This window comes from Notolepis coatsorum (assembly GCF_963971535.1).
Source record: "Notolepis coatsorum genome assembly, chromosome: 2".
NCBI classification, from domain to species: domain Eukaryota; kingdom Metazoa; phylum Chordata; class Actinopteri; order Aulopiformes; family Paralepididae; genus Notolepis; species Notolepis coatsorum.
Window position 1 is genome coordinate 82684759 of NC_140166.1, and position 10626 is coordinate 82695384.

Below are 10626 nucleotides of genomic sequence, written 5' to 3' on the forward strand. Positions count from 1 at the left end.
GTCAACTAAATGTCTAAATGTCTTGCAAAAACTCCAATCACAGCTGCTACACTCTAGCTTTTGAACATTCTGCCATTCAGTCCTAAGGGGCAAAATAGCTGGGAAAATGTCCCACACCATGTGCTGAAACTTTCCACAAAGTAAAAGCAACCCAAGTTGGAGCAGGCTGGTTGTTTTGACACTTTACATGTGTGGTGTAAGCCAATAGCCTAAAGGAGTGGGCGGGACTTGAGTAGAGTTCAGAGGGCAATTGTGTATGCTCACGTCATGTTGTATTGTGATACACGGAGGTACATTAAAAGCTATAACTAAATGTACCTAATGTCTGACTGGCTCATTGAGGTATAGGAACACATTACACGACATGGTGTCTGAAGTGGACCTACTTTGAGCCAAGTTCGACGGGGGATTTCATAGTGTTTGTTCGAAGCTAACGGGAAGCTAACCAGCTAATGCCAAGGAGACGGCGCAGGAGGAGAATGATGCAAGAAGGACAAGCAGCGGGAGCTCTAGTGCCTGCGCAAAATGCGGTAGTTCTTCCGTCCGCAACTTTCACTATAAATCCTCCAGAACCTTTTGACTTTTCTAAACCACAAGAGTGGGAAAAATGGAGCAGGAGGTTTGAAAGCTTCAGACTAGCTAGCAACCTGAACAACTCACCCGAAGCTAACCAGGTAAACACGCTGGTTTACTGCATGGGGGATGAGGCAGATGACATGCTGCGTGGTCTCAGCTTGACCGTCCAACAGCGGGGAGAATACAGCGCAGTGAGGGAAGGATTCGATGGCTTCTTTATTCCCAAAAAGAACGTTATCTATGAGAGGGCCAGGTTCAACAAAAGGATGCAGCAAGCATCAGAAACTGTGGACTCTTTCATTACAGCACTGTATGCTTTAGGTGAAAACTGTGAGTACGGGGGGCTGCACTGTTACGGGACAGATTGGTAGTTGGTCTCAGAGACACAGCGCTATCAGAGAGGATGCAGTTAGACAAAGATTTACCCCTGACAAAAGCCATTAACATGGCGAGGCAGTCTGAGGAGATTAAGAGACAACAGACTGACCTAAGGAGTGAGATGACTAGTAGTAGCAAGATTGAGGTGGATGCAGTGCATGCTAGCAAGGGGAAACCCTGGGCTGTAAACAAAGGACAGCCACATGCCCAGGCTAAACCAAGGCAATGGCCTCCTAAAGGAGAGGATTATAAATCTTGTTTCAGATGTGGTAAACCTTCTCATCCAATATCACAGTGTGCTGCTAAAAATGTAGTGTGTCACAACTGTGGTAAACTGGGCCATTATGCTAAAGTATGCAAATCAGCCAGTGGTGTGAACGCTGTCACAGAGGACAGTAGTAGCATATTTTTAGGTAGTGTGGAGGCAGGAGATGACCCATGGACTGCAGACATCGGCATCAGAGACTCCAAGGTCAGATTTAAGATCGACACAGGGGCAGATGTTACAGTCATGCCAGAGCAGGTGTATGCAAAGCTAGTTCAGTCAGGCTCAGAGCACAAGCTGATCAGTCCATGTAAGCCACTGTTTGAGCCCTGGCGGGTGCCACTAGAGGTGAAGGGAGCTGTGAGGGAAGTGTTGTGCTATGGAGATAGGACTGTAACTGAGGATGTTTACATAGTTAAAAACCTCCATACATCCCTGCTGAGTAGACCAGCCTCTGTCAAGCTTAATCTAGTAGCTAGAGTAGATAGCATAAGCTTAGACACAGTGAAGGAGAGCTACTCAAAGCTCTGGGAGGGGTTGGGTCTGTTGCAAAAGGAATACACAATCAAGCTCAAGCCTGATACCAAACCGTTCGCACTCAGTGTTCCACGATGAGTGGCGCTCCCATTGATGGGAAAGGTCAAGACGGAGCTTAAACGGATGGAGCAGCTGGGGGTCATCACCAGGATCGAGGAACCTACAGACTGGTGCTGCGGCATGGTCATAGCCCCGAATAAGGCGAAGGACGAGGTCCGCATCTGTGTGGACTTAACCCCTCTGAATGAGGCTGTGTGCAGAGAGAAGTTTATTCTCCCCTCAGTTGACCAAACCCTCGGCATGCTAGCAGGAGCACAACTCTTCACCAAACTGGATGCTAATATGGGGTCCTGGCAGATTCCTCTGGCGAAGGAGTCTGCACTCTACACTACATTTATCACCCCATTCGGCCGTTACTACTTCAATCGACTACCATTTGGAATTTCTTCTGCCCCAGAACATTTCCAGAATCGGATGGTGACAGAAGTCACAGAGGGTCTCGAAGGAGTCGCCTGCCATATGGACGACGTCCTCATATGGGGCTCATCTCAAGTGGAGCACGATGCAAGGGTGCATGTTGTCCTGGAGAGGGCGCAAAAGGCCGGAATCACTCTCAACATGGACAAATGTGAGTTTGGCGTGCGAGAGGTGAAGTTCCTTGGACACGTTGTCTCCGCGGAGGGGGTGAGGTCAGACCCGGACAAAACAAGAGCGGTTCAACACATGGACCAGCCAACTGACATGACTAAGCTCAGGAGCTTCCTGGGCATGGTCAACCAGCTCGGGAAGTTCATTCCTAATCTGGCGGAGAAGGACAAGCCGCTGAGAGACTTGCTGTCTAAGAAGAACCTGTGGGTCTGGGGACATGAACAGCAAAAGGCATTCGTCAACCTCAAACAAGAGCTCTCATCTACACCTGTTCTCCAGCTGTATGATCCTAATCGTGACCTGAAGATTTCGGCAGATGCCTCGTCATACGGATTGGGAGCGGTCATGCTACAGAGAAACAATGACGTCTGGGCACCTGTAGCGTATGCCTCCGGGTCTCTCACACCCACAGAGCAGCGGTACGCCCAGGTAGAAAAGGAGGCTCTGGCCCTGACCTGGGCGTGTGAGAGGTTCAATGACTTTATCCTGGGTCTGCATTTCGAGTTGGAAACAGACCATAAGCCACTGGTGAGCCTGCTAGGGGGACAGGCGCTCGACGCTCTCCCACCACGGATACAGCGGTTCCGTATGCGTCTCATGAGATACTCTTACTTCGTCACTCACGTTGCGGGGAAGAGTCTGACTACAGCCGACACCCTGTCGCGTGCGCCTCTGGAGGATGGCGGCACCGGACGGGACAAAGAGCTGATGGAGGACACCAATATCTACATCGACTCCATCATGGATAACCTACCAGCAAGTAGCAGCTACTTACACGATCTCAGGGAACAGCTGGGCAACGACAGTGTGTGCACACAGGTCATACAATACTGCGTGCAGGGGTGGACAGACCGCAGCAGACTGGAAGGGCCGGTGAGGCACTACTGGGCGGAGCGCGCCGTCCTGAGTGTGCATGATGGACTGCTGCTGAGAGGCACGAGATTGGTGATCCCCTCCACAATGAGGAACAGTGTATTGGAAAAGATACACGAGGGCCACCAGGGGGTGGTCAAGTGCGGAGACCGGGCAAGGCAGGCTGTGTGGTGGTCAGGGTTGAGCGGTCAGATAGAGCAGTGGTTCCCAAAGTCGGGGTCACGACCCAAAGGTGGGCCGCGAGCAGCCACGGGTGGGCCGCGAGATGATAAAAAAAAAAAAAAAAAAAAATATATATATATATTTTTTTTATTTTTTATTTTTTTATTTTTTATTTTTTTATTTAAATTTTTTTTGTCAGGCCACTGAACTTAGAAGCAGGCCAGGACAGTGTTTCTAGTTGTATTCTAGAATTCTATTCTATTGTATTCTAAAATGTGACTATATGGTTTTATATTAACTTAATAAATAAACAAAAACGAAAAATCTACTTATTTCAACGAACATTTCAAACTAAATAACAGATTATGCACATAAAACGCTGAAAACAACCGAAGCAACAATAGTATTTTAATGAGGCTATTATTATTATCATTATTATTTTGCAACAAGTTAGCCCTCTCATAAATAGCACATATAAATGAATAACTAACTTGAACTAACTTAATAGGATTGAAGTGATATTTGGCTTAAAAAATCGGTCGCCTGGCAAAAAAAAAAAAAAAAAAGGCCAGACGATGTGCATTGGGCCGCGGCTCTCTGACGCCTTATTTTCTGGGCCCTGGCCTGAAAAGTTTGGGAACCCCTGAGATAGAGGAGCTAGTTCTGAACTGTAGAGCGTGTCTCGAAGAGCGGGTGAACACGTGTGAGCCACTCATGCCAACTACACTCCCCGACAGGCCCTGGCAGAAGCTGGGGGCAGACCTGTTCTCCCTGAACGGTAGCAACTATCTGCTCGTGGTTGACTACTACTCCAGGTATGTGGAGATAGCCAAACTAGGCCCAACAAGATCATCAGATGTCATAGTTCACCTCAAATTGATGTTCGCTCGGCATGGAATTCCAGAGACTTTGATATCTGATAACGGGCCCCAATTTTCGGGACAGGACATGCAAGCCTTCGCTGCACATTATGGCTTTATGCACACAACCAGCAGTCCGAGATTTCCCCAATCGAACGGCGAGTCGGAACGAGCAGTCAAAACGGTTAAAAACCTGCTGAAGAAATCATCAGATCCATATCTAGCCATGCTCGCATACAGGGCGACGCCTTTGAGTAATGGTTTCAGCCCGGCACAGCTGCTCATGGGACGCCGTCTGCGCACAACGGTGCCTACCTTCCCAGCGGTGTTGGAGCCAGCACTTCCCGATCTAGGGAGACTTCAGCAGAGGGAAAGAGAGAAGAGATGGATGGATTCGAAGCACTTCAACCAGAGACACAGGGTGAAGAATCTCACAACGCTGTCACCAGGAGATCCGGTGTAGGTCACCGATATGAACTCACCAGGCACAGTGACAGCCGCACATCACACACCACGGTCCTACCTTGTCAGCGGGCCACATGGCACAATCAGACGAAACCGTCATCACCTAGTGCCTATGCCTGAACAGAGACATGAAGCCCGACACAGTCATACACCACAGGAGGACATTCCTGTTGTGCCTGGTTCTCCTCAACCAGTACTGTCTAGTATGGACTCACCTCGGGTCTCCCCTGACACGGTCAGAACAAGGTCAGGCAGAGAGGTAGTCAGACCTCATAGACTAGATCTGTGAGCGGAACATTGTTTGATTTTTTAATGTACACGTAAAGAGTGCATTGTTTGATGTTCTAATGTACACGTAAAAAGTGCATTGTTTAACCAGTTTCATAAACACATTTGTTCTGTAAGTGAATGGTATGTGAAGATGTTCATGTGGAACTGGGAAATGTTAATGTTATTCTAACAGGTCAAAAAGGGAGATGTGGTGTAAGCCAATAGCCTAAAGGAGTGGGCGGGACTTGAGTAGAGTTCAGAGGGCAATTGTGTATGCTCACGTCATGTTGTATTGTGATACACGGAGGTACATTAAAAGCTATAACTAAATGTACCTACTGTCTGACTGGCTCATTGAGGTATAGGAACACATTACACGACAACATGTATGAGGTGCGAAAGCTCTGGGAGGAGTAGCGTGGCAAAAAAGAGGTGGAATAATAATAATATGTGAGATTATAGTAGTGTGTTTGCCAGAGACCCCCCCCCCCTTAAATGCTTGTCCGTCTGATATGCCGTGCCTGCTGGCTGGTAAGTAGACTGGTGTTCAGGTGGCAAGGGCCGTTTGGGATCTATACCCATAGTGCTGTAGCTTTGAAGCTGCATGATAACTCATAACTAGAGTCACATTCGTAAACTTCGATAACTGCACACATTTCATTTGGGCTGAATAAAATCCCTGTATTACAGTTTTGTTTATGAGCATTATAAAATACTATTTAATGAGGGAAGAAAATGAAAAGGTCCTTATTTCTGTTGTTTTTTCATGGCGTACTGGTGCAGGTTTTTAAAAGCCAAAACATTTTAGGAATGTAGTGCATGACCTAACCTTTCACCTGTGCATGATCTAACCTTTGACCTACATGACCTGGCATCCTGAGTTATTTTTGTATTAGCTTTTAAATTCTCTTTAAAGCTTCTATAGTGTGGTTTCTTTTGTTGTTGTTTTAAGGTTGTCGTTGTTTTTTTACATCAATATATCGTTCTGTTATCAATGTTGGAATAATAACTTGGAATAATTACCTTAATTACCTTATCTTGAATCTATATATTAAACATTGAGTAATTACTAATGACCTCTCAGCCAATGAGGTTGTCACCCCCCTTTGTGTGTTTGTTTGCTTGTTTGTTTGTTCATTTGTTTGTTTATAAAAAGATAAAGATCTCTGAATATATTGCAGAATATTCTGTGTGACCATTCATGAATGGAAGACACCTATTGATTTTGGCGACCATAACTTTACATTTTCAAATGTAAAGACCTGGTTAAAATCTCACAAATATTATACTCCTCTTGGGCAACAAATATCCCATTAAAGATTTTTAATAACTTTTTTCCCTACTACTTCATGACAATTGCTGTATGGTATCTAGACCAACATCTTTAAATGTATTATTTACATAGTTAATAGGCCAACATCGTATGGCCACCACCAGATACAATCGAATTTGTATAAACACATGGTGAACAGGGAAGTGAACACTTTGTGCAGATGTTTGTCCTACTAGTGAGAATTGTGAAGTTTGAGGTAATTTGGCCTCACGGTGGAGCTATTCGCACAAAACTAAAAACATGAGCTCTACAGCTTGTCTGATCATGATGACATTGGAAATGTGCTGCTCCTTTGTGATATCCTGCTGATGACATCATCATGTTACTGTATTGACTGGAATATAGGCAACCCCACCTTTTTCAAGCCTTTTTTCAAGATCAAATATTGTTTTTATAAAGAAAACAAGTATACTTTATTTAACCAGAATGTACTAGAAACAAAGTCTGTCTAAAGAGAAGTCAACTCATGCTGCTGCCATCTTAATAACGGCAACTAACGACTAAGACTTGACCCCACTAACTCTACACATGCGCCATCCAGTGGTTTCTGGAGTCCTTAGTTACCATGGCAACCAATCACCACAAGATTCCCAGCCTTTCAGCAGATATTGTTATTCATTTTAAACATCCTTAAAATCTTACCTCAAAATGCAGGTGATTATAATTTGACTCAACATAAAATAACATCACATTATTTCACATCACATCACAGATTACTTTCTCTGAATATGTTTGTTTTGTAGCAAGTAATTTCGTTGTTGCCACCATTATCTGTATGTCATGTAGGACCCTGATGTAAACAAGACGAAAGTCTTTCTCTGGTCTGCATCCCCTTAACTGTACCCATTCTGCAATCTGTTAATAAAGTTTTCAATCAATCAATCAAAACCATATTTAGTGTTATGAATTTCTCCATTCGAAATATGTGTGTTTTAGCCATACACATGAAACAGTAGATGCAACATTACATCATAAATCATGGGATAATTGCCATCTTACCTGGATCTTGTAATATACACCTGTATGGCAGGAGCTATGGTTGTCTAATTGCAAATGGCTGTACTAAAAGGACCAACAACACCAGGGAGGCCTCTACTGGCATAGAGTAGATGAGAGATTTATTTTTTACATACGAGTCAACCAAAACTACAAAAAGTTAGTGAACAAGGTAACTTTACCATCAGCTAAGTTACGTTCTATGTCGTTATGGCTTGCTCAGCACCTGTCTGCACTGTACTTCACTTCGTGCACGAGCACTGAATAAAAAATTCCACCATGTACCTTTACATCCCAACATCCGTCTGACCACACCCCCTTCCGCTTACCTTCATAAGCAGGTGTGTGGTCACCTACTCGCCTCCTTCTTCACTTTCACCACAAGGAAGTGCCTTCGGTAGATCCCCACTAGACGAGGTTGTTAGCTGAAGAAAGTTGAGACGTGTTTACATTGTGCTTATTTTTTTCTTCTCTCATAAATATTCGATCGAAAAATCTAAGTCATAATGTCTACTTCGGAGAGTCGCATAGCCACTCTCCACCAGCGGTTCTCCATTTCCGCCTCCGTCGTGCGTTCTGGTGCAGGGCTGTTGCCTCTCTCGTGGTTGACAGCCACGCCCGGTAGGCGTCCGATGGGTAGTTTGCCTCTCCAAGGAGCTGGTGCACCGGTGCCGTCGCCTCTGCGATGGCCTGGTCCTGGCTCTGGTTCCTCTGCTTCCGGAGAATCGTCCGCTGTTGAGCGGCCAGTTCCTTTGGTTCCAGAGGATTTGAGATGCAAACTTTTTGCGTCTGCTCGCTCCCGTCGCAAGATGGTGGCTTGCAGACGCGAACGGCCTGGGTTTGGTGAGTTGCTGGAGCCCAGTGAGGATGCGTCGGTCTCTACCTGCCCGATGGAAACAGAGGATTACATGTGTTATGAACCAAGCTCAAGGTACAGACAAAAACAAGGGAGACCACACAAGTACTTAAGGTTTTTAAAGAAAAGTTATTTAATTAAGCTATTAAACTATGTACAAAAGTAGTTAAAGAATGAGTGGATCAGTATTATCAGTAATGTAGTGAGTGCATGAATGAATCAGTGTGTGGTGCGTGTAAGTGAGAAGATGAGAAACAAACAAACCAACCAAACCAAACAAACAAAACCCAAAATGCCATGACCAGCCTGGAGGAGAGAGACAGAGATCAGAGGCAGCCTCTCTCTGATATCCTGCCTGGGACACCCCGGCCCAGGTGTGCCCCAATTAGCTGACGAGCCTTCCCCAGCTCTGCTCTGCCAGCCAGAGCAGAGGAAGACAAGACAATGTGGGAGAGGGTCGTCACACCTCCCCCCATAAGACAGGGACCCTAGGGTCACTGTTCTCCAACCTGACATGGTATACAACCAACATATCAACAAACATTTTTAATAAAAACAAAGTGACAGTTGAACAACGTGGTAGCAAAAACATGCCCGCCAACTCCTCATCCAGCCACTCAGCCCCAGACTCAGCAACCCCGGTGCGCCAGAGAAGCCCTTTAAGAGAAGAGGGGTTAAACTAGAATGGGCAGATATGTACCTATTACACCAAATCAATACTAACAAAAATGTAAATCTTCCAAAAAAACAACAACAATTTTACTTTTAAAAAATTGCAAAAAGAATTTCCTTCCTACAACACCATCCCACCAGCACCCGTTTTTAATCATGTCATTCCCGTTGCGCATCCAAAAGTTCCACCATCCCTACCGCACTTCACTCCTCCGCAACCTTGGATCCTAGGAGCATTTTTAAGAGAGAGAAGCACAGAGAGACAGCAACAACACAGATAGACATCACAACAAAAAATTACATAACCACATTAACTAGAAGGCGCGAGAGAGAGCGTCAGCAATCACGTTCTCAGTGCCTCCAAAAATGGCGAACATCCAACTGATATGGCTGCAAAAATAATGCCCATCTCATCAAATGTTGATTGGGGTCTTTGAAAGAGCGCAAAAAAAATTAGGAGATTGTGATCAGTGTACACCACCAAAGGTGTCCCAGAACCAACATACTCATCAAACTGTTGCAATCCCCAAATCAACGCTAAAGCACCCTTCTCAACGACTGAATAATTTAACTGATATGACGTAAGAACAACCCTACCGGCCTTTCCACCCCCACATCATCACCAGCCCGCAGCAACACTGCTCCGGCGCCTACCTAACTGGCATCAACCTGCAATATGAAAGGCCTCTCAAACTGTGGTGCTGCCAACACCTGTCTGAGCCAGGTCAACAACAGCTTGCTGCCGCTGGAGACGATCAATCTCAGTTTTCCTTCCTTCTGCAGGTTATCCAGCTGTCCTTGCAGCTCAGTCAGCTTGCCCTCCGATTGGCTGAGGGAGGTCTTGAGGGCGGAGACTTCTTGGTTGTGGCTGAGGGAAACAGACAACGGGACAGCGGGCACAGGAAAAGTAACATACTCTCGTGTTACTGCACAGGGTGGCAACACGTCTGGGTTACACTCATTCTTATGTGGCTCTCCCACCAGCGGTGCCGAAGTACCCACTAATGAAGGTGGCACGTCACGCTTACCAACCAAGTCATTACCTAAAATCACTGCCACTCCGTCAACAGGCAACGAGGGCCGAACTCCCATGGACACCACCCCCTGTACCAGATCTGAGGAGAACATGAGGTTATGAAGGGGAGCCGACACAACTTGTAACCCCATCCCACGAACCCGTACATCACGACCTGTATATGATTTGGGTGAAAAAGGCAACGCTGATCCCACAATAAATGAATCCAACGCACCGGTATTGCGCAGGATTTTAACAGGTACAAAGGAATCACTCCCCACCAACGAAACATGACCCTCCGTAATATAAGGAGAATAACCGCTTTCAATGTCTGATATTGTAGCTGTTACTGTCGCAGGTCTTGTATGCCACCTAACTGCATCAATGGCATCAGCCTTGCTACCAATACGAGCAGGTGCAGCCAACGCGACAGGTCTCACCTGGCCATTTTCATTTGAGAATTCCGCCTTTGCTCTGCGACTAGGGCACTCATTCTTCCAATGCCCTCCACGCTGACAGTAATGACAATTCGTACTATTGCCATTTTCCTTCCCAGAACCATTATTAGGCCTAGAATAAGCCGATTCCACATTTGACCCAAAACGTCTGTCTGTGCGTGGAGAAAATCTATTCTGCTGCACACTACTACCTGCTTCGGCAAATGTACGTTTATGAATTAGACTATATTCATCAGCCAACATTGCCGCTTCCTGCGGAGTT